At 44.3% G+C, this 23,997-nt stretch overlaps 1 protein-coding gene across 1 annotated transcript in view; it reads left to right on the forward strand.

Moving 5' to 3' along the window:
- MARCHF9 (membrane associated ring-CH-type finger 9) overlaps positions 1–23,997 on the forward strand; it is a 255,228-nt gene that overhangs the window by 179,015 nt on the left and 52,216 nt on the right. The window lies entirely within an intron of this gene.

Consider the following 23,997-nt stretch of genomic DNA (forward strand, 5'->3'; position numbering starts at 1 on the left):
GGCATTATAAGTTAGGGGCACATAACAGGGGGAATTAAATGTGAGGGGCACATGACAGGGGGCATTAAATGTGAGGGGCACATGAAGGGGGCATTATAAGTTAGGGGCACATAACAGGGGGCATTAAATGTGAGGGGCACATGACAGGGGTCATTAAATGTGAGGGGAATATGACAGGGGGGCTTTATAAGTAAGGGGCGCATAACAGGCCCTCACTTATAATGCCCCTCTGTCTTTGGCCCCTCACTTATAATGCCCCCCTGTCTTGGGCCCCTCACTTATAATGCCCCCCTGTCTTGGGCTGCTAACATATATTGTACTTCAACTTATAATGCCCCCTGTTATGTGCCCCTTACTTATAATGCACCCTGAAGGGGCAGGACGGGGGCATTATATGTGAGGGTAACATTACAGGGGCATTATATGTGAGGGGCACATGATAGGGGGGCATTATAAGTGAGGAACCCCCTGTCATGTGCCCCTCACATATAATGCCCCCCTGTCATGTGCCCCTAACATATAATGTGCCCTGTCTTATAATGCCCCCCTGTTATGTTCCCCTCACTTATAATGCCCCCTGAGGGAGCAGGATTGGGGGGCATTATATGTGAGGGGAACATTGCATGGGGCATTATATGTGAGGGGCACAGCACAGGGGGCATTATATGGTAGGGGCACAGGACAGAGGGCATTATTATTGTGAGGGGGAACATGACAGGTCATAGTTATATGTGGGGGCACAGGGTGGGGCATTACTACTAAATATGAGAGGCACAGAGTATAAAGAATTTCTGGGGTAGTACGGTTTTCATTAGCCACAATACATCACGGTATTGTATTCAGTGGGATATTTAGAGCATACAGTGTGTGGTAGTATTTAGGGATCGACCGATTATTGGTTTGGCCGATATTATCGGCCGATAATCACGATTTTGGGCATTATCGGTATCGGCAATTACCTTGATTATTATACTGGAGACATTTAATAATATTGTAAGTTCTTTAAGCAACACCTTATTTTCTGTCCGCCAATGCCAAATTCTCTAATAGTGCCCCTCCTGAGACTAGACTCTGGATCCGCCCCTGCCTGAGAGTTTATAGTCCTTAGGAGGGATGTGGACCCAGGGGTTACACTGGAATAGAATCCGCCACACAGGACGGGCAGGTTTACAGAATAACAGATTCTGTACTGGGCCACCACATTTATCTATGTTATTTTGTAGCTACAGTCCTCCATACAGTCTCTGTGTCCATCAGCTTTGTACAGTACATATCATTTTCTTCCCCCACTCTCTGTTTACACTGCTACTCGGAGGTAGGAATCCCCATAAAGTGGCCTATTTCTTTGACCTGTTCACTAGTCTACACCTTTTCAGGGTTTCTATTAGTTATAATTGAGAGAACAGTCAATCACAGGCTGGAGGAGATGGCTGTAAAATATGGTAAAATATACTATCTTACATTTAAAAAAAATGTGTATTTTTAATAATGTACCCAGAGGTCCACCTTAGCCATAAAAAACAACCCATTTTTTATTTGCTTTATTTATGATTTGTGTAGTCATCTGTGTATGCGTCTTGAGGCCAGTAGTTCTGAATTCGCTATAGTATATTACAGATAAGTATGTTATGTTTTGTGACCATTGCAGCTTTTTTTTTATTATAATGGGGTCTCCTCTTCCACTCTTCCTCATCTATTCATACTCAGCATTGTGATTTTATGCATCTCTTGTGTCTAGTGAGATCCGATGAAGCTGAATATTTGTGAAGGGTGCCCAGGGCGTGAAACAACTGTTTAGCATTGGAACAATTATGGCAAGTGAAGGAATTTTAACTTAAAGCCAGACAAATTATTGGCCAAATGATTTACATCCACACTCTGGGCCCAGGCTGTATGTTGGCAACTTTCTAATTCACCCAAATGAATAATTTGAGGCTTTCTGGCATGTGCCTCCTAAGCTTTCCTGCGGTAGATAAAAGCATGTTCCCATTACAGAGAATATTTACTGATATGGGCAATGGTAGAGCTAAACCTCTTCCTTTTAGATCTAAAACCCCTGTATATTTAGAATCGAGATATCAATAACATAATGTACTCTTAGGATGTACATATTAAAGGGGTACTCCACTTCCCCATCGTTCGAAACATTTTTTTCTGAACACTGAGTGCGGGCTGCGGGGATCGTGACAACAAGACCACGCCCCCTCCCATAGACTTGCATTGAGGTTGTGTGACGTGACGTCACAAGGGGTGTGGCCGTAATGTCATGTCCCCCCGTACCCAGCGTTCGGAACAAAATGTTCCGAACGCTGGGGCAGTGGAGTACCCCTTTAAGTTTAGGTACATATGCAATTGTAAGATTGTAAACCCTCACAGACATGGCCCTTTGTTCATATTGTTCTACAATTTACTCTATATCACACGCACTGTACCTGCATTTGTGTCATGAACTTTAACATAAAGCACCCTGGAACCAAGGGCACTACATAAATAAATAATGGTAATATTAATCATGAGTCTAAAAATCCTGGACAAATATGAATTTCACAGCAAAATCCACATTTGAATTATGTATTTTTTTATTTTATTAATTTTTGTAAAATATGTATCGGATTTCATATCTCTACTTTGAGGTGTTGAAATCTGCTGTAAAAATCCACTCTACAGATTGATTTCTATATGATCTGTAAATCTAACCCATATTGCTGGTATGATAATACGTTGTAGATTTTCCAGAAAAAAATCTGCACTGAGAATCCATAGCTTTTCTGCTACATATTTCTGAAAGGAGGTTTCTACTTCGTAGGTCCTCTTCTCTTTTGTCCTTTTTTGGTATGTTGATCCTTTCTAATAACTAAAACAAAAAATATCCATGGAGCAGTTTTCCGTGACTCTCACTATCCCTGTGTTTCTTTTCATTCAAAACCCCCTCTTTCTGCCCGATTTATTGTATTCTTGGCTGCTCATTCAGCCATCCTAGTGTGAGGGAGGAAGGGGCGTGGCCCAGCATAGAGACTGTGAACACAGCAGCTGGCAGCTCTGAATCTTCTCTCTGTTTACAACTACATGTGCAGAGAGAAGAAAGATCAGAGCTCAGACAGTAAAATGAATCAGAAAATGCAGTATGGCAGAGTCAGGAGTATGCCCTGTTGTGCTATGAGCACAGTGCTGGCTCTTATTGACAGGCAGGGAGCAGTGCTGAGCTTGTCTGTGTCCTGGCTGCAGTCTGAGATTTAGGACTCCAGAATGAGTCTGAAATCTATAAAAAGGGCTTACGGCCCTTAATTGGGTATTTATTTAATAGAATTAAATAGAAAGAAGCATATTTTTTTTAATAACATGCAATTGGAAAGTTATTCTGCATACATTAATCTATGATATATCAAAAGTTTTTTTAAAGGTACCCTTTAACTGTTGTAAAGCTTGTCCATATTCCCTTCCTTTTTTTTTTCAACTGTAATATTTATTAAAGAGTTTTTCAGGAACACGTAGCCAAATACAAGAAACATATATAGATAATATCTCAGGGGCCGAAGCCAAAGAACAATCAGCAAATTACGGTGAGAGAACAGGGGCCGAAGCCCAGTAACAATTGCCATAAAAGAAAACAAAAAGCAAGCAAAAAGTAGGGCCAATATAAGCTAATAGGATCAAAGGAAATCTGGGAAAGACCTCCAGTACCAAAGTTGAGCACAGGAGACCAGTAAAGGCTCAGACAAGCGTGTTCAGCATCCACAGGTACTAAGGCTGTAACAACCACGGACAAGGGAAGGGAGGGCCAGGAAGGACAAACAGTGGATACACAAAGACAAACACGGAACAGCCACATTAGGCGAGATAGAGAGGAAAAAGAAAGAAAGGGAAAGAAAAAGCAAAGGGAAAGAAAAAGTATGAAGTGAAGGCGGTTGCCGATCAGTGAAACGGTCCCAGGGCTCCCAGACGGAGAGGCCCATATCCCCTTCCTTCATCCAGATCCTTTCAGATCCCCTGGTTGAATTTGTTAGACATATGTCTTTTCAACCATACTATCTATGTACCTGGGTATAGGTTTGTCAACCTCAGCATGTTCTCTCTCATCCACAGAGTATAAAGGGAAATGTGCTTACGAAAGATTAGCGCGCACTGTATGTATGTCCGACACTCCATTCAGTCTTTATGGGGCATCACTTGGCAATGTTCAGAAGCCCCATAGACAATGAATGGAGCACTGTCCACGTATAGGCAGTTCCCCTCATTCCTTCATTGATTTCATTCTTCAAATTAGTGAGGGTACCATCAGTCAGACCACTGGTGATTAGCATCTTATCTCCTATACTATGGATAAAAGATAACATACTGCAATAGGAAGACCCCTTTACTTTTTTTTGCAAAACTGAGCCTAGAATCTGAGTGACCAATATTTTTATAGACACATGACCCACCTCTTTATATAGGCCATACATTTAATTTCAATAGACATCATGGCTTTGAATCATGATTACGACAGTGTACATGACCTCTTCCTCAGCCCACTAATATTTACAGCAACCCTCAGTCCTGTCAAGTGATGTTCGATCTTGACCTAGGTGTAATTTCGTGATGTGGGACCTGTATTTCTTAGAAATGTATACCCTTTCTTATAGCTGCAGATGGAATAGATTTTTATTAAAGGGGTACTCCACCCCTAAACATCTTATAGACCTCTCTGCCCATAGACACCTGCCGCTGGGGACACCCACGATCTCGGCAGCTGCACCCCAGACATCCGGTGCATGGAGCAAACTTCACTCCCTACCAGATGACTGGCTATGCGGGGCGGAGTCTAGTGAAGTCACGGTCACACCCTGCTCGTGACGTCATGGCAACGCCCCCTCAATGTAAGTCTATGGAAGGGGGCATGACGGCTGTCACTCCCCCGCCCATAGACTTGCATTGAGGGGACGTGGCCGTGACATCACACACGGGGCGTGGCCGTGACATCACGAGCCTCTGGCGCTGCACCTGTTGCTCTAAACAAACGCCAGGTGCAGCAGGGAGATTGCGGGGGTCCCCAGGGCGGGACCCCCCTGATCAGACATCTTATCCCTTATCCTTTGGATAGGGAATAAGATGTCTAGGGGCGGAGTACCCCTTTAAAAACAAACCCCATAACTCAAATTTGATAAATCCAAACCTCAAGACAAGTACAGGCCCCAAACCCTATACTGAATTAATGTAGACCATAAATCTCAACATAAATGAATCCAGACCCCTAATCCTATATTGGTTCTGGCCACTTCAAGTTGCATTGATACAGATCCTAGATCAGTTCTGTGGGATACCTACCAGTATTTACACCTTCAGACCAGTGAACACTATTTATCCATGTGTCTATTCAGAAAAAAAGGTTTTAGTGTTGGAAAACCCTTTAGTACAATATCAAGCAGCTTCAGTAGTTGAATGTGTTTCTAAGCCACATGGGCCATCTTTAGACCTCTACAGACATGTACAGATAAATTCAGTACACCAAATTTAAGAGTGAACTACAGAAAGAAATTGATTATTTGAGGCAAAGCATTGGTAGGGGCTGATTTTTCTTTTTTAAGACACATATTTTCTGCCCATAAAATCTTTTCTGATTCTGTTCTATTTGTGATGTCCCTTTGATCAGCTCTGTGCTTATATTAGAAGCACTTTTCACCTTCTAGCTCCAAATTTACTGGGACACTTAAACCAAAATAATAATGAGCTTCAAAACCATAGAATGACACATGCCTCGATGTCCCCTCATCCCCATGATTTATTCACAACAGAAGCAGATCAAGACTGCAATATATTTTAGGAAAAAAGGGAAAACATCTTAATAAATAAAGAGGACTGTCCTCATTTCAAGCTGTTCTTATAATATTTTCATCTAATTTCAGTATCTAAACTATTTTAAGGTTATTTTACAACAACTTCAAAGATTGTGGAATTGCAGAGTATCATTAAAGGTGTTAACCCAAGATTAAAAGTGATTCCCTTATTGCAGAATAGATGGCAACTCACTGAATGTGTGGAGGGGGAGGCAACCAGTGGGAGCCCTACAATCACAAGAACAGAGTCCCTTGTTTTACCAAGTAAATAGAGCAGGAGCGGGTATGCTTGGCCACTGCTGTATTCAGTCTCTGTGGGACTTCCGAACATAACATGAACAGTGCTGAATAATGTTTGGAAGTTTTATAGAAAGTAAATGCAGCAGTGGCCGAGCATGCACGCCACTGCATCATTCACTCTGGGAACACAGGACCCCCATTCAGTGGGGTCCTAGTTCTTAAACCTTCATTGATCAGCTAGTTGTCACTTATTCAGGAGTTGCATGTTGTCTGAACTACAGGCAGCTAGAAACAGGGGCATACTGTTTCATTACAACTGTCTATGATTTACTGGAAACACTACTAGGCTTGATTGACAGGTTTATTTGTTGATAAGGGACCATGTCAATCAAGCCCAGCAGGATGGGAAGGACAGCAGGGACCACCAACATGACTTCTTACCCGGTCCCTAACTAATTTTTTAAGCGTACCTGTACTTTCAAAAAAAAATTTAAATCCTTCATGGTTTTGTTACATTAACCCTGCAGAATAGTGACAAGGTTATTTTAGCACTCTCACTGCTGGTAATTAATAAGCCCTAAGAGTCCACTCAATGAAGCATTGCTACCATATTTCTCATTCTCTCAATTTCAGTGGGCGGGACCAGAGCTTGACTGTTTTCCAGCAGTAGTCACACCCGAACATTCTTTCCCATACCTACTCCTTGTTATCATGAAGATAAGGAAGATTAAACAATTGAAGACAAAACGGATGGGGTTGGGAAATTACATTCAGGAGGGAGCACTGTTTACATTAGTAGAACAATGTTATTTACACAAGAGATACCGTATCTGCCTTGATTTACCTTTCAGGCACACCATGTATCCTTTGGAGGAGGTAGACAGGCTCACGGAGGCTCAGCCTCTCTTTATCTATCCTGTTGATATCACTACCCTGCACTGCCCACACTTTCTGTGTTCCATCTTGGTCTCTGATGTTAGACATGGAATTCCCCTAACAGTCAGTGTACAGCAGCTTGAAGGGAAGTGAAATGCCTATTGGCTCAGGTTTTAGGGCTTTTTTTTTTGGGGGGGGGGGGGTCAAAGAATCTTTGTTGGTAAATGCAGTGATTAAGTGGCAAATATGTTAGAAATCACCTAGGCTATCAAAAGGAGAGAGGTTGTTTGAACTGACAGAATCCATTTGACATATTATTTCACTAAAATACTGCACTGTTTCAGAGTGAATTTTAGCTGGCTGTGGATAATGGAGCTATAACTTCTTTTTTTGCTTGTTATTCTCCTTCCTGCCTTCTAAGATGCATAATGTTTTTGTTTTTCCATGGACAGAGCCAAATGAAGACTTACTTTTTGCAAGACAAGATGAAATTTTGATGACAATAATTTGTTTAATATAGTATAGTGGAACAAACAAAACAATATTTGTGGGGTGAAATGGAAATGAAGCCATAATTGTGCAGTTTACTGGGATGTTTGTTTTTATTCTGTGTTCACCAGACCAATATAACTTTTATTATCCCGGCCAGTAGCAATATCAAATTTATATAGGCTTTGTTTTGTTTTACTACTTTAAAAAATTATTTTTAAATACTATAAAAAAAATAGCTTTGGATTACCATATTCCAATGCCTGTAAATTGGTTATTTTTTTCCCCCCTGAGTCTGAGTTAAAGCGGTACTCCGTTTGAAACATCTTATCCCCTATCCAAAGGATAGGGGATAAGATGTTGGATCGTGGGGGTAGGGCTGGGCGGTATACCGGTTCATACCGAATACCGAAATTTTTGTGCTGCGCGATATGAATTTTAACCCCATACCGCAATACCGGTTTGGCCCCTCCCCCTCGGGAATGAATAAATCAGCCATGTGCTGCGCTGTCCCCACATCGGGGAACTACTCACATGTCACCCATGAGCACTGTTCTGCCCCCCCCCCCCCCCAATTAATTATCAGCCCAGCGCTGACTCCATCGGGGTAAATACTCAATGTCACCCGCAAGCGCTGCCCTCCTCTTCCTCCTGTTTGTTGCGGCCGCCGGTGCTGACACTCTATAACCTGCGGACCTCCAGATGTTGCAAAACTACAACTCTCAGCATGCCCGGACAGCCAACGGCTGGCAGTTGTAGTTTTGCAACATCTGGAGGTCGGCAGGTTGAAGACCACTGCTCTATACTGTGCGGTATCCCTATGCCCGGGCTGCAAAAAATAAACAAAATAAACTTTCACTCACCTCCCGTTGGTCCTGTACCGGCCTCACCTGCTTCTTGGGGACGGGAACGTCGGAGAGCCATCAGCCTATCAGTGGCCTCAGCGATGTTCCGCCTCGGCCGGTGATAGGTTGAGCCCACTGTCATGTAAGAAGCCGGCCAGAGCTCCTTACATGACAGTGGGCTCAACCTGTCACTGGACGAGGCGGAACATCGCTGTGGCCGGTGATAGGCTGACGGCTGTCCGACGTTCCCGTCCCCAGCGTAAGGCCGATGTAGGAGCATGCGTTATTTTGTTTACCTTTTGCAGCCCAGGCATAGGGATACAGCATAGGGATACTGCACAGTATAGAGTGTCAGCTCCGGCGCCCCGCAACAAACAGGAGGATGAGGAGGGCAGCGCTTGCAGGTGACATGTGAGTATTTACCTTGATGGGGGCAGCGCTGGGCTGATAATGAATTTGGGGGGGGAGGAGGAGGAAATACCGTTATATACCGTGGAACCGCCTAAAGTTACAAAAATACCGTGATAAACACATTTGGTCATACCGCCCAGCCCTACATAGGGGGTCCTACTGCTGGGGACCCCCCGGCAATCTCCAGGCCTTGCTTGCAGCTTCTGAGTTCATCACGCCACGCCCCCTCCATTCATGTCTATGGGAGGGGGCGTCACGGCTAGTGCATAGTACACATCCCATAGTACACATCCCGGCTAGTACACATCCCATAGATGTGAATGGAGGGGGCGTGGTGGCTTGCATCGCCAGTCATCAGACAGAGTGGAGTTCACTCGAATGACAGGGGTGCCGCGCCTGAGATCACGGGGGTCCCCAGCTGCAGGACCCCCGCAATCTAACATCTTATCCCCTCACCTTTGGTTAAGATGTTTCCAGCGGATTACCTCTTTTTTTGTACTGTAAGCTGCAGTTAGGGGCAGCTCCATTTTATCTTTTTAGGACATTGCATGTACTGTACAGGACCCTGAAGAAGCTCCTGTCCTCCACATAGACAGTGATTTACAGCTCCCAGCAGATCTTTCTTACTTCTCTATGTAAGGACTTGCTTTATCTATATCAGTTATCTACTTATTTTTATTTAATCCTCACTTTTTTTGTAATTTTTGGATGACATTTTGGGGCTTCAAAACCAATTACCAGGCTTCCATTCACATACAATGGTTTCCGCAATGGTGGCCAATTAATATTGTAACTTGAGGGGCCACTTTGTTCAGTTTAGAAGTCATTTCTATGCTGTGTAATGGCTATCATTACACCCGTTCTGCACCCCATTATTGTGTTATCTGTGGGGGTGAGGAGGGCTGACCGAAGCTAAAACCGGACCAAACCTGTTGTCTAACTCCAGAAATGCCTTGGTAATTAATGTATATAACATTTGGAGGTTAAATGACGGTGGGTGTCAGCTGCAGATAGTTGCCACCTGCTGAGTATAGAGCAGGCTCGGCTCCTGAACCTACTTCATACTTCCCCATCTGATACATATTGTAATAGTACATTAAATGTCTGGACGGGGTTAAAGGGGTACTCCACTGCCCCAGCATGCGGAACATTTTGCTCTGAACGCTGAGTACGGGCTGCGGGGGTCGTGACTTCACGGCCATGCCCCCTCAATGCAAGTCTATGGGAGGGGCATGGCCATGACATCACGACTCCTTCAGCGTTAGGACAAAATGTTCCTAATGCTGGGGCAGTGGAGTACCCCTTTAAAGATAACCTGTCAGCTTTCCTGACATGCTTGTATTAGTAAATACTTGTATTCTTTAAAGAAAAAAGGAATTCTGGAGAAAACGGTACCTTGTGGCGTCCTCTGTTATTCCTCCTGAATTAAAAAATTGGCAACAGGATGTCAATGAGCAGTGTGTCTCCATACACTGACACCGTCCAGTGCTAACAATACCATACACTTCTTATAATGTAATAAACTGTGGTTTATTTCTTTTTCTGCATCTGACTGCATTATATTACCCAGTACATTATACCATAATATTGAGAGAAACTGAACTGGCGGTGGGCTGCGGAGAGATGTGACATCATAGTGAATAATGCTGATTGTAATTCTGGAGGAGTGTGGACTATAGTATAATGTATGATAATCAAGGAAGGAAAGAGGATTGTTTGGGATTTCACAACTTCTTCATGCATGATACATAGATAAACATTGTTTCTTTCAGCAGTTTTGTAAATAAACACTTAAAGACCAAAATGTAACATAATGTGAAAAGAAAAACAAGTGTCAAAACAAAATAAAAAAACAATATATCAAACTGCTGATTAGTCAGTTTTCAGGTAAAAACTCTATAAGAATGCTCCAATACTCATGACCTTTACAAGATAACCTAAAGTATCAGGTAGGTACAAAAATAAGGCTACGTTCACATGGCCATTGTCCCCCATCTAGATTTTGTCCTTCATTTCCTCCTAAACGGACCATTCTATTAACGGGTGCAAACTGATGCAAATGGATGCTATTTAGTGGCATCCATTTACATCAGTCTTTCATCCGTTAGTATCAGCTGTCTACATACTCCTGCAGCCGGGACTACTACTACTCCCATCATGGAACATACTACTTTCATGATGGGAGTAGTAGTTCCCTGGATGCGGGAGTCTGCAGGTGGCTGGGAGGCTAGATCAGTGCTTGTACTGCTTCCCCCATCATGGAACAAAGTCTGTTACATGTTGGGGGTAGTAGTACAGGGGCTGAGGGATTGATCGCACCGGGTCTCACGTCTGAGACCTGATGCGATCAGAAGTTATTAACCAGGGGAGGGGGCGGCATGCTCCGCAACCCTGCGATATAGATCGTGTGTGAACTTTAATTTTCAAATACCCGCCAGGAGCTTTGAATGGCCAGCACCGAGGCCATTCAGGGCTCCCGGCGGGGTATTTGAAAATGAAACGAGGATTGTAATGTTGCTCTACACTGGCAGCCGGGGAAGCGTTGCGCTGTGTTCCCCGGCTGGCCTGATGCGCTGCAGGAGGGTAAGGGAAGTATGCTATCAGCAGCGCATCTGCCGGCCGGGAAGCGGGCAGCATTGTGCTGCCTTCCCCGGCCAACAGCATGATACGCTGCTGATAATATACTTCACAGATGCGCTGCGAGGGACACATGTATGCTCGCAGTGCGGGGGCAATATACATAGCTAGAGCAGTGGGGGGGCAATATACATAGCTAGCACAGCAGGGGGCAATATACATAGCTAGGGCAGCGGGGGGCCAGACATATAGCACTATATGTTTGGTCCCCCACTGGGCTAGCTATGTATATTGCCCCATGCTGCACTACCTATAGATCTTACCCTCCTGCAGCGCATCAAGCCAGCCGGGGAACGCAGCACAATGCTTCCCTGGCCGCCAGTATAGTGCAACATTACAATCCTCGCTAATGACTTTTAAAAAAAAAACCGGGAGCCCTGAATGGTCCCTAGGTGCCGGCCATTCAGGGCTCCCGGCAGGGTACCGGTGCGATCAATCCCTCAGCCCCTGTACTACAACCCCCATCATGGAACAGAATCTGTTCCATGATGGGGGTAGTAGAACATGCACTAATCTAGCCTCCTCCGACTCCCGCAACCTGGAAACTACTATTTTCATCATGGAAACAAGTCTGTTCACTTGCTGATTTCACTTCCTTCTGAGCATGCTCAGATGTAATAATAGTTCAAAAACGGATATTAAAAATCCGGTGCAAAGGGATGACATTATATGCTAATCCGTTTGCCATAGACTTCAGTGTTAAATATTTTATATCCGTTTCTATTCCGTTATTTGTGACGGGAGAAAAAAATACTGCATGCAACGTCTTTTCCCCGTAAATAAAAAATGGAAACGGCTGCAAACGGGTGATAAAGGATTGTAAAAAAAAAATGGGATTATATTACAGCCATTTGCAACCCGTTCAAAAAATGATCATACGGATTGCAGAACGGGCATGAATTTATGGGGGGCAGATGGCCACGTGAACGAGCAGTCATTGCATATACATCAGAGACTTTAAGGTATGTCAATTCACAGTGGTAATGCTTTTAATGCAGATCTGCAGCAAAAATATGCAAAATATGGAAATTCCACAGCCGAAAATTTCCTGCGGACAGCCGTGGAGAGCCCACCCCCTTTCAAACACGCAGCGGGAAACCCACAAATCGGCTCGTGTGAACGAGCCCTAAGGGTACGTTCACATGTGATATTTTGTGCTGCTGATGTTGCTACCCATTAAGTTCAATGGGTAGCAAAATCAGCTGCAGAAAATATGCAGCAGATCCTGTACATGTGACCTCACCCTAAGACTATTTTGATTATCTCTTTGTGAGCAGTTATATTTTCAAGTTGTATTTAGAGTTAGTGCACATTTAAAGAGGATCTGTGGCCAACCCAAAAATACATTTATATTGTACTATAATTAATTAGCTTGGAGTGCCCTTGTGAGGTGGTTTTTTGCGCCCCCGTAGATCCATGCGTCCGCTCCTCCCCCAGGGGAGGAAGGAGGTACACGCCCCCTCCCTGAGCTCGGCTGGACGCAGATCTCTACGGCACGCCCCCTCCCTGAGGACATAGATCTCCACGGCAGGTCCCTCCCTCATCTCCCCGAGCTGAGGACGTAGAGCAGTGCTCCCAATGAGCTCTATGTGTAAAGGGGGACATACTGCACAGGCTCTTTAGCCCATGCAGTATGTCCTCCTTCAGCCTCTACAGTATGTCCCCTTTAGCCCGTGCAGTATGTCCCCTTTAGCCTGTACAGTATGTCCCTCTTTACACATAGAGCTCATTGGGAGCACTGCTCTATGTCCTCAGGGAGGGGAGATGAGGGAGGGGACCTGCCGTGGCGATCTACGTCCTCAGGGAGGGGAGATGAGGGAGGGGACCTGCCGAGGCGATCTATGTCCTCAGGGAGAGGGCATGCCGTAGAGATCTGCGTCCAGCCGAGCTCAGGGAGGGGAGATGAGGGAGGGGGCGTGGACATTCTCTCTCCCCTTGCTCTGCCCTCCCCCAGTTCTAGCTTCAGAAATGTTCGGAGAGCTGGGGGAGGAGCGGACGCATGGATCTACGGGGGCGCAAAAAAACACCTCACACCCTCATTAAACAGCCTTTTTTTTCTACAGTTTCTTGATGCGCTCTTCTGTTCCCGAGATATGTGGGTTTATAATTTGACAATTTAGGTGGGTGTGAATATAAAGCATCAGTCATTTGAATAAACTTTTGACATGTTGTCCAGTCATGTAAAAAGTTTAGTTTGCACCAGATATCACTTCTGTGGCCCGCACTGCGAGTTACAGCCAATGGAATTGCACAGCAGCACGTGCCTCATTTTCCTTCTTTCACTCAAAGCCAACCCTTTTACTGTAAAGGTCTATTTAATGTGCAAAAAGGTGCTATTTAATTATTGTAAAATCTTATTTTTTTGGGTTGCACAAAGGTCTTCTCTAATTTAATGGTGTACTATTGGAAGGAATACACCACAGATCCAAATTGTTACAGTTGCGCTCCGGTCGGACTCGCCGGCCGTGAGCGCTTTCTGTCCCCGCTGTCGGCAGAGCTGAGATTCGCATTGCGGGAAGCGCCCGCTTGCGAATCTCAGCCAGTCGCTTACCGTCCTGTGTCCTTGCTCCCTTATGTTCCGCAGCTTCGGCGTGTGTGGCTCTGGCCCCTTTGGGCACGCGTGTGCCAGAGCTCTGTTTCTTAAAGGAACAGTACCCTATTAGTCTAAGTGTTTTCACCTGTCCCCTGGTCTTTAAGTATCTGCTCCTCCCTGCTCCCTGGGCCGGATCTTGGTTGTATGTCTTTGTCTGTGATAGTCCTGTTCCTGAGTCTGTGTACCTGTTCCTAGTTCCGGCCTGTCCTGTACCTGTGTTCCTGCCTTGTCCTTCTGCCTTGCCCGCCAAGTCTTGCCCGCCACGTCCTGTCTGCCACGTTCTGCCAGTCCCTGTCAGTGTCACATCACCATAACTATCATAACATAGCAGAATTTCTACACCGGAAACATCTGTTGCGGAAATTCAATTTTTGATGTCCGCAGAAAGAACAGACATATCTATTCTTTCTGCGGACTCTATATAGAAATGCATTTCCATCTATGAGACGGCACATTTCTGAGTGCCGCTGTCAGGAGACTGTCCACACAGAGATTGTCCGTGCGGACATTCCCCCTTGTGAACATAACAGACCACTTGATCTGTTTACTACTATTTCGGTCTAACGTACAGATCATAGCATGGCTTCTCTTAACTGGACAGATCTTAAAATAGATACATTAAAGGAGAACATGCAGCAGTCTGCAGGAGCACAGTAGGTATTTTCCAGTTGGACAACAACCCCATATATAAAGCCATAATTTTTTCCCAATTTTTCCAAATTTTGCTCAGTTTCTCTTCTCCGGCCTACATGTGTTCACATACATTACATCTCCAGCCCCTCTAACTTCTCTCTTGAAAGATCCTCTAAGCTGATTTATGACCATATTAAAAATTAGACAGCTCTTCTAATGGGTTTCACTATGAGGCTAGGTTTCCACTCAGGTTTTTTTTGGTGTTTTTTTTTTTATTTTTTATTTTTTTTTTAAACTGCCACTGCAGTTTTGAGCCAAAGCCAGAAGTATATTCGCAAGAAATGGGAAGTATAAAGGAAGGACTTATACTTCTTCCTCATGGGTCCACTTCTGGCGTTGGCTCAAAAAACGTCAGAAAAAAACTTATGGGGAAACCTAGCCTGAGGGAAACAAAACATCCTGCTCAACATATGAAAACATGCAGGCTGCAGAAGAGAAAATAAGCACAAATGTTTATAAAAACATGGGAAAAATGTTTCTCTGCACCATACAATGCAATTTGAAAATGTTTTTTTCATTCAAAGGTGTTCATAGCCTTTAAAGGGGTACTCCGCCCCTAGACATCTTATCCCCTATCCAAATAAGATGTCTGATTGAGGGGGTTCCGCCGCTGGGGACCCCCACGATCTCCCTGCTGCACCCGGCCTTCCTTTAGAGCATCAGGTGCTGCGCCGGAGACTCGTGACATCACGGCTGCACCCCACTCATGATGTCATGGCCACGCCTCCTCAATGCAAGTCTATGGGAGGGGGCATGACGGCCTATCACTCCCCTTCCCATCGACTTGCATTGAGAGTGCATGGTTGTGACATCACGAACCTCCGCCCCGCATCACCAGTCATCCAGCATGGAGCGACGTTTCCTCCGTGCACCGGATGTGTGGGGTGCCGCAGCTGAGATCGCGGGGGTCCCCAGCCGCGGGACCCCCTCGATCAGACGTTTTATCCCCTATCCTTTGTGTAGTATGCGTAGCTAATATTAGCTCAAAGCTGTAATTATTCCCAATGTTGACTCTGCTAAATACTCACTCGGAGGGGGGGAATCTGTGTGTATTTCGTTCACTTTTACATTAGTCTCTGTCAGTCAATGAGTGTAGAGAATGCAAATACATATAAAAATAAATATGTTGTGCTCGTAGATTTTGTAGTACAATAGTTTACAAAAAATGACAGGTTAAATATTGCCCCTTTAGTTAGCAGCTAAACACACCAGTTTCTATACACACGATGGAATGAAATAGAGGTCTTAGCACAGGAGGGGTTTGATGGGTTAGATAAAAACATAGTCATCCTTCTTAATATCATTCTGCTACAAGGTATAAGTGTGAATTATGTTGTTTTATTATGTGTTGTGCAAAACGGACTTTCTGAGCCTTGAACTCTTTAATGCAATAGACATTCATAGACAGTGAGTCAGCCAGCACATTACATCGCGAGCACTCTGACTACAGAATACATACACACTGTGCTTCATGTGGCACCTGAATCACAGGCTTAGAACATTTCATCTGAGATCATTTTGGGTCTTTTTTAGAGAAATGATTTTGGGAAAATGATTTGCCTTCAAGTACATGGCTGATTTTGGTTGAATTTGCTCTATTGCTGTATGTGTTAAAGCAAACCTGTCAGCAGCTAAACGGGCAAAAGTCTGGATTCAGGGCATACCTTTTTGTCTCTATAGACCATTCCAGCACTGAGGTATAAGCCTTTTTCTTAATATGTAAATGAGACTCAAGTGCCCAGGGGGTGTTCCCCAACACAGCGAGAGCCCAGGGTTAGAGGTCACACCTTCTCTGCGCTCACTTACATACGCCCAACTCCTTTGATTGGCAGAGAGGCAGGGAGTAAGAGGAAATGGGCTGGCTAACCCTGGGTTAATGCCATGCAGGTGGACACTGTCTGGGCACTTAAGCCTCATTTACATATTAATAAAACACTTATATCTTAGCTCTGGAATAGACTATGAAGATAAAATGGTATTTATCTGCTGACAGGTCCACTACAAACATACAACAATAGAGAACATTCTAACCAAATCAGACCAAAATGATCTCGGATTAAATGTTCTAAGTCAGTGAGTCAGATGCCAGGTGAAGCACTTTCTGTGTATATCTCAGGGCTTGAAATGACTATGGGGATAAAACAAGGTATACCTGACAAGAGCCTCTGATACAGAAGTGAAGCTGTAAAGGAGTACTCCGGTGGAATTTTTTTTAAAGAGGTTATCCAGGAAAAAACATTTTTTAATATATCAACTGGCACCAGAAAGTTAAACAGATTTGTAAATTACTTCTATTAAAAAATCTTAATCCTTTCAGTACTTATGAGCTAATGAAGTTGAGTTGTTCTTTTCTGTCTAAGTGCTCTCTGATGACACCTGTCTCGGGAACTGCCCAATTTAGAAGCAAATCCCCATAGCAAACCTATTCTACTCTGTGCAGTTCCTGAGACAAGCAGAGATGTCAGCAGAGAGCACTGTTGCCAGACAGAAAACAACAACTCAACTTCAGCAGCTGATAATTATTGAATGGATTAAGATTTTTTAATAGAAGTAATTTACAAATTTGTTTAACTTTCTGGAGTCAGTTGATATAAAAAAAAGTTTTTTCCCGGAATACCCCTTTAAATAAACTGGTGCCAGAAAGAAAAACTAATTTGTAGTTGACTTCTATTTAAAAATCTTAATCCTTCCAGTACTTATCATCTGCTGCATGCTCCACAGGAAGTTCTTTTCTTTTTGAATTTCTTTTCTGTCTGACCACAGTGCTCTCTGCTGACACCTTTCGTGTCAGAAGCTGTCCAGAGCAGAAAAGGTTTGCTATGGGGATTTGTTCCTGCTCTGGACAGTTCCTGATATGGAAAGAGGTGTCAGCAGATAGCATTGTGATCAGACTGAAAAGAACAACTGCTGATAAGTAATGATGAGCTTTATGATATTTCGCGAATATATAGACGAATATTCGTCCTATATTCGCGAATTTCGTATATTGGTTCACTTTTTTTTCATGCGAAATTCAAGCACAATTATATGTTTCAACCAACTACTTTCCTATTGGTTGCTAGGGATGTTTCTAACCTCTGACAACTGTATTTGCATCCTTCTCATTGGCCCGAAAGCTCTGGAAGTGCCGATATTTGCGAATTTTCGCATATTCGCCTTCTTTGGACCACAAGCTGGAAGCAGGGAGGGATGGTCACCTTTTATTTACACAGTACACATCATTGTGGTCTGTACTGTGAAAAAAAAAGAAAGAATATTCGTCATAATTAATATATTTCACTATATTGTAAATATTCGCTAAATCGCAAAGTGCCGATATTCGCGATAAAAATGTGCTATTTGAATATTCACGCTCAACACCACTAAGTACTGGAAGGATTAATATTTTGAATTAAAATTAATTTACAAATCTGTTTAACTTTCTGGTACCAGTTGATTTAAAAAAATGAATTTCCACTGGAGTACCCCTTTAATGTTGCTCCGGAAAGCCTTCACTTCATAGATAAGAAAGTGGTTACAGTGATCACATTTTTAGGACAACTTTTTTTTTCAGCCTACTCATCTTTTTTCATCTGTAAAGAATTTGTTTGATAAAGACAGGAGTTGTCCCCTTTAATAAGCTAGGTGGAGAGCTCTGTGCCTGGCCTTGTGTACTGTATTATATGCACTTTCATACGTTAGATTGGCTGTCATGAAATGGTACACATCTAATCTCCAGGGTTTAGAGGAAACAAACCTGCAATAACCAGCCAGCTGCATATTTAAAAAAGGGAACTCCTCTTGCTAAAAAGCCAGTCCATCTGCAGGCAGCATGTTATAAATATACATATTTGTGGTAGAAGATTCAGTATTTACGACTAATTAATCCCTTCTTTCTCTGGGTTGAGAACTCCAGGGGGCGATCCTACTAAATGATTGACGGCCTTCCCTTGCATACAGAGATCAATCTTTGGACTTGACCACCCACTGGACTCCTGAACCCCAAAAGAGCAAGGATTTATAAAAATAAATTGCTGGTTATTCTGAATCTTTTCCTGCAAAAAAAAAAAAAATATATATATATATATCAATTTTAGGGCTGCAACTAACGATCATTTGTAAAATCATTTAGTTAGCAGAGAAAAAAATGAGATAAAGGGAAGGGAAGAGCGAAGGGACAGCAAATGAAGGGTAAACAGTGAAGAAAAGAGAGGGGACTTCACCTGAAGGGTTAACAGCAGAGAAAAGAGAGGGGACAGCGCCTGAAGGGTTAACAGCAGAGAAAAGAGAGGGGGCAGCGCCTGAAGGGTTAACCAATGAGCATCCTGCAATGTCAGGACCGTAGGCTTCTTGTGACCAGAGGTGCCGAGGACAAGGATGCCGCGCCGGCTTCTGGACTGAACTCAAGGCCGCAGTCTCCATGCTTGAGTTAAGCTATAGATAGTGCAGGCCAGCTGCATCTTCAAAAAGGCTCCCAGAAGCACCGAAGGGTAAGGGGAGACAGAGGGGAACATTTAGAGGCAGACTGAGGTGCTTAAAGGCAGGTAAAGTAGTAACAATAGTAGGTATACTATGTTATTAGGTCACGCCCCCTAATCACAGAAGCACACCCCCTAAATGATGATTTAATCGATTGACAACGATTTCCATTATGGATTTTTATAGCTAACTAGCTGAGTACCCGGCATTGGCCGTTTTTTACTTCCTAATCCTTGTTGGGGAGGAAAATCAACAAAGGAGGAAGCTTTTGACTTCATATCCCGTCCTCATATATTGTTGTCATATCCCAACCCCATATCCCGTCCCCATATCTCGACCTCATATCCCGTCCTCCTATCCCGACCTCCTATCCCGACCTCATATCCCATCCTCATATCCTGTCCTCCTATCCTGTCCTCCTATCCCGTCCTCATATCTCAACCTCATATCTCGACCTTGTCACGATGCCGGCTGGCAGGTAGTGGATCCTCTGTGCCAGAGAGGGATTGGCGTGGACCGTGCTAGTGGATCGGTTCTAAGTCACTACTGGTTTTCACCAGAGCCCGCCGCAAAGCGGGATGGTCTTGCTGCGGCGGTAGTGACCAGGTCGTATCCACTAGCAACGGCTCAACCTCTCTGACTGCTGAAGATAGGCGCGGTACAAGGGAGTAGACAGAAGCAAGGTCGGACGTAGCAGAAGGTCGGGGCAGGCAGCAAGGATCGTAGTCGGGGGCAACGGCAGGAGGTCTGGAACACAGGCTAGGAACACACAAGGAAACGCTTTCACTGGCACAATGGCAACAAGATCCGGCGAGGGAGTGAAGGGGAAGTGAGGTATAAATAGGGAGTGCACAGGTGAACACACTAATTGGAACCACTGCGCCAATCAGCGGCGCAGTGGCCCTTTAAATCGCAGAGACCCGGCGCGCGCGCGCCCTAGGGAGCGGGGCCGCGCGCGCCGGGACAGGACAGACGGGGAGCGAGTCAGGTACGGGAGCCGGGATGCGCATCGCGAGCGGGCGCTACCCGCATCGCGAATCGCATCCCGGCTGGAGACGGTATCGCAGCGCACCGGGTCAGTGGAGCTGCCCGGAGCGCTGCGGTAGCGAGAGAGAAGCGAGCGCTCCGGGGAGGAGCGGGGACCCGGAGCGCTCGGCGTAACAGACCTCATATCCCGTCCTCATATCTTGTCCTCATATCCCGACCTTATATCCCGACCTCCTATCTCGCTCTCATATCCTGTCCTCATATCCCATCCTCCTATGCCGACCTCCTATCCCAACCTTCTATCCCAACCTCCTATCCCGACCTCATATCCCGTCCTCATATCCTGACCTCCTATCCCATCCTCCTATCTTGACCTCATATCCAGACCTCATATCCCATCCTCATATCTTGACCTCCTATCCCAGCCTCCTCTCTTTCTGAGATGGGGTGTGGCTTGCAAGCCGGATGTGGAGTGGAAAGTGGAGCTTGTGGAGTAAGGTACTGGAAGTCCCATATACTCGCATAGGACTTGAAACAAAAACCCATCTCTTATGTAAGGGTGTAGGTAAGGGTTAATTTAACTATCATATCTTTTTTATTTGACATATAAGTAATATGTGTACCAGGTATCACTGAAATATCTCCAGCCGTACGGAAGTTATATGGGAACATACATTTCCCATTGATTTGCATGGGACTTTAAACAAAAACCCCGACCCTCACAAATGGGGGTAGTTAAAGGTTAAATTAACTATCCTATATTTTAAGTGGACATATAAGTTACATGTGACCAAGTATTATCAAAATATTTCAAGCCGTTTGGAAGTTATGCAGTAACATATATTTCCCATAGACTTGTATGAGACTTTAAACAAAAACCCAACCCTGGCAAATAGGGGTGAGTAAGGGTTAAATCACCTATCCTATGTTTGTTGTGGACATATAAGTAACATGTGTGCCAAGTTTCATGTTAATATCTTTAGTGATGCTGTAACATACACACATACATACACACACATTGGCCCAGATTTATCAAAGACTGTCTACGGTAGAGCTATTTCCCCACGTTTATTTGGGTGTTTGGTTTGACTAGCGTTCATCTTATTTATCAAGCAGGATGATGAATTTTGCGCAGCTCTGCTTTGATGGAAAAACTCTACCACATACACTTTTACTAGACACTTGTGAGGGAGGGAAGTAGACACTTTTCAGGGTCCTGAATTTGGCAGATTAGGTGTTTTTACTTAATTCCACAGAGCTGCCTGGACATTTTTACTTGCATTTTAGACGCTACAATCAAATTTGATTGTGGTGTCTAAGGGGTTAAAGCTGGGCATCACCGTGATCGGTGATGTCTGGCATTAGAGATGGGTCCTGGTGGCAGATAGCCGCCAGGACCACCTGGCTATGACCCGCGCTCAGCTCCTGAGTTCTACAGGTAGACAAAAAGAGTAAAACAGTCTATATCAAAAGGCGCATAAAAGTCTCAAAATATGCTGCACAAAAAAAATGCTCTAAAAGCAATTAGAAATCTCCCCCATTGAGTTTTATATATATCTACTAGCTGAGTACCCGGCGTTGGCCAGTTTTTCCTTTGTAATCCTTGTTGGGGAGAAAAATTAGCAAAGGAGGAAGCTTTTAACTTCATTTACCTTCCTCATATATTGTTGTCATATCCCAGCCCCATATCCCGTCCTCATATCTCAACCTCATATCCTGTCATCATATCTCGACCTCATATCCTGACCTCTTATCCCTTCCTCCTATCTCGAACTCCTATCCCGTCTTCATATCCCGACCTCATATCTCGACATCCTATCCCGACCTCATATCCCATCCTCCTATCCCGTCCTCCTATCTCGACCTCCTATCTCGACCTCCTATCTCAACCTCATATCCCAACCTCATATCTCGACCTCATATCCCATCCTCATATCCAATCTTCATATCTCGACCTCCTATCCCGATTTACTATCCTGTCCCCATATCACGAACTCCTATCCCGTCCTCTTATCCCGATTTCCTATCCCGTCCTCATTCCATCCTCATATCTCAACCTCATATCCCATCCTCATATCCTGACCTCATATCTCGACTTCATTTCCCGTTCTCCTATCTCGACCTCATATCCCGTCTCATATCCCGACCTCATATCCCGTCCTTATGTCCCATCCTCATATCCTGTCCTCAGGTGGGACTGATTTGTGATGAAGGGGACGTGACTTTGTGGGACTGGATGTGATTTGCAAGCTAGACCGATGCACAAAAAGGGTAGATAATAAAAGGATGGGGCTTAAACAGTGGGCGTATGTTTTTGAGATGGGGGTGTGGCTTGCAAGCCGGATTGACACATTCCCCAGGAGATGCAGAGCGGAGCTTGTGGAGTAAGGTACTGGAAGTCCCATATACTTGCATGGGACTTGAAATAAAAACCCATTTTTTATATAAGGGTGTAGGTAAGGGTTAATTTGCCTATCACATCTTTTTATTTGACATATAAGTAATATGTGTACCAGGTATTATTGAAATATCTCCAGCCATACGGAATTTATGTGGAAACATACATTTCCCATTGATTTGCATAGGACCATAAAAAAAAACCAACCCTGGCAAATAGGGTTGAGTAAGGGTTAAATTACCTATCCTATGTTTGTTGTTGACATATAAGTAACCTGTCTGCCAAGTTTCATGTTAATATCTTTAGTTGTTTGGACGTGATGCTGGAACATACACACATAACACATACATACACACACACATTGAGTTTTAAATATATAGACTAGCTGAGTACCCGGCGTTGCCTGGTTTTTCCTTCCTAATCCTTGTTGGGGAGGAAAATCAACAAAGGAGGAAGCTTTTGACTACATATCCCGTCCTCATATATTGTTGTCATATTCCAACTCCATATCCCATCCTCATATCTCAACCTCAAATCCAGTCATCATATCTTGACCTCATATCCTGACCTCCTATCCCATCCACATATCTCGACCTCATATCCCATCCTCCTATCCCGTCCTCCTATCTCGAACCTCATATCCCGTCCTCATATCCTGACCTCCTATCCTGTCCTCCTATCTTGACCTCATATCCTGTCCTCATATCCCGTCCTCATATCTCGACCTCCTATCCCGAACTCATATCCCGTCCTCATATCTCGACCTCCTATCCCAAACTCATATCCCGTCCTCCTATCCTGACCTCCTATCCCGTCTTCCTATCTTGACCTCATATCCCAACCTCCTATCCCGACCTTCTATCCCGTCCTCATATCTCGACCTCCTATCTCGACCTCCTTTCCCGTCCTCATATCTCGGCCTCCTATCCCGACCTCCAATCCCGACCTCCTATCCCGACCTCCTGTCCCGTCCTATCCTGTCCTCCTATCCTGTCCTCCTATCCCGACCTCCTATCTCGACCTCCTATCTCGACCTACTTTCCAGTCCCCATATGTCGACCTCCTACCTCAACCTCATATCTCGACCTCCTATCCCGACCTCCTATCTCGACCTCCTTTCCAGTCCCCATATCTCGACCTCCTATCCCGTCCTCCTATCCCGACCTCCTATCCCGTCCTCCTATACTGTCTCCTATCCCAACCCGTAATATGTGTACCAGGTATTGAAATATCTCCAGCCGTACTGAAGTTATGTGGGAACATACATTTTCCATTGATTTGAATGGGACTTTAAACAAAAACCCTGACCCTCACAAATGGGGGTAGTTAAGGGTTAAATTAACTATCCTATATTTTAAGTGGACATATAAGTAACATGTGACCAAGTATTATCGAAATATCTCCAGCCATTTGAAAGTTATGCAGTAACATGTTTCCCATAGACTTGGGACTTTAAACAAAAAACCCCGACCTTGGCAAATGGGGGTGAGTAAGGGTTAAATTACCTATCCTATGTTTGTTGTTGACATATAAGTAACATGTGTGCCAAGTTTCATG

The sequence above is a fragment of the Hyla sarda genome, chromosome 2 (assembly GCF_029499605.1).
Source record: "Hyla sarda isolate aHylSar1 chromosome 2, aHylSar1.hap1, whole genome shotgun sequence".
In the NCBI taxonomy this organism is placed as follows: domain Eukaryota; kingdom Metazoa; phylum Chordata; class Amphibia; order Anura; family Hylidae; genus Hyla; species Hyla sarda.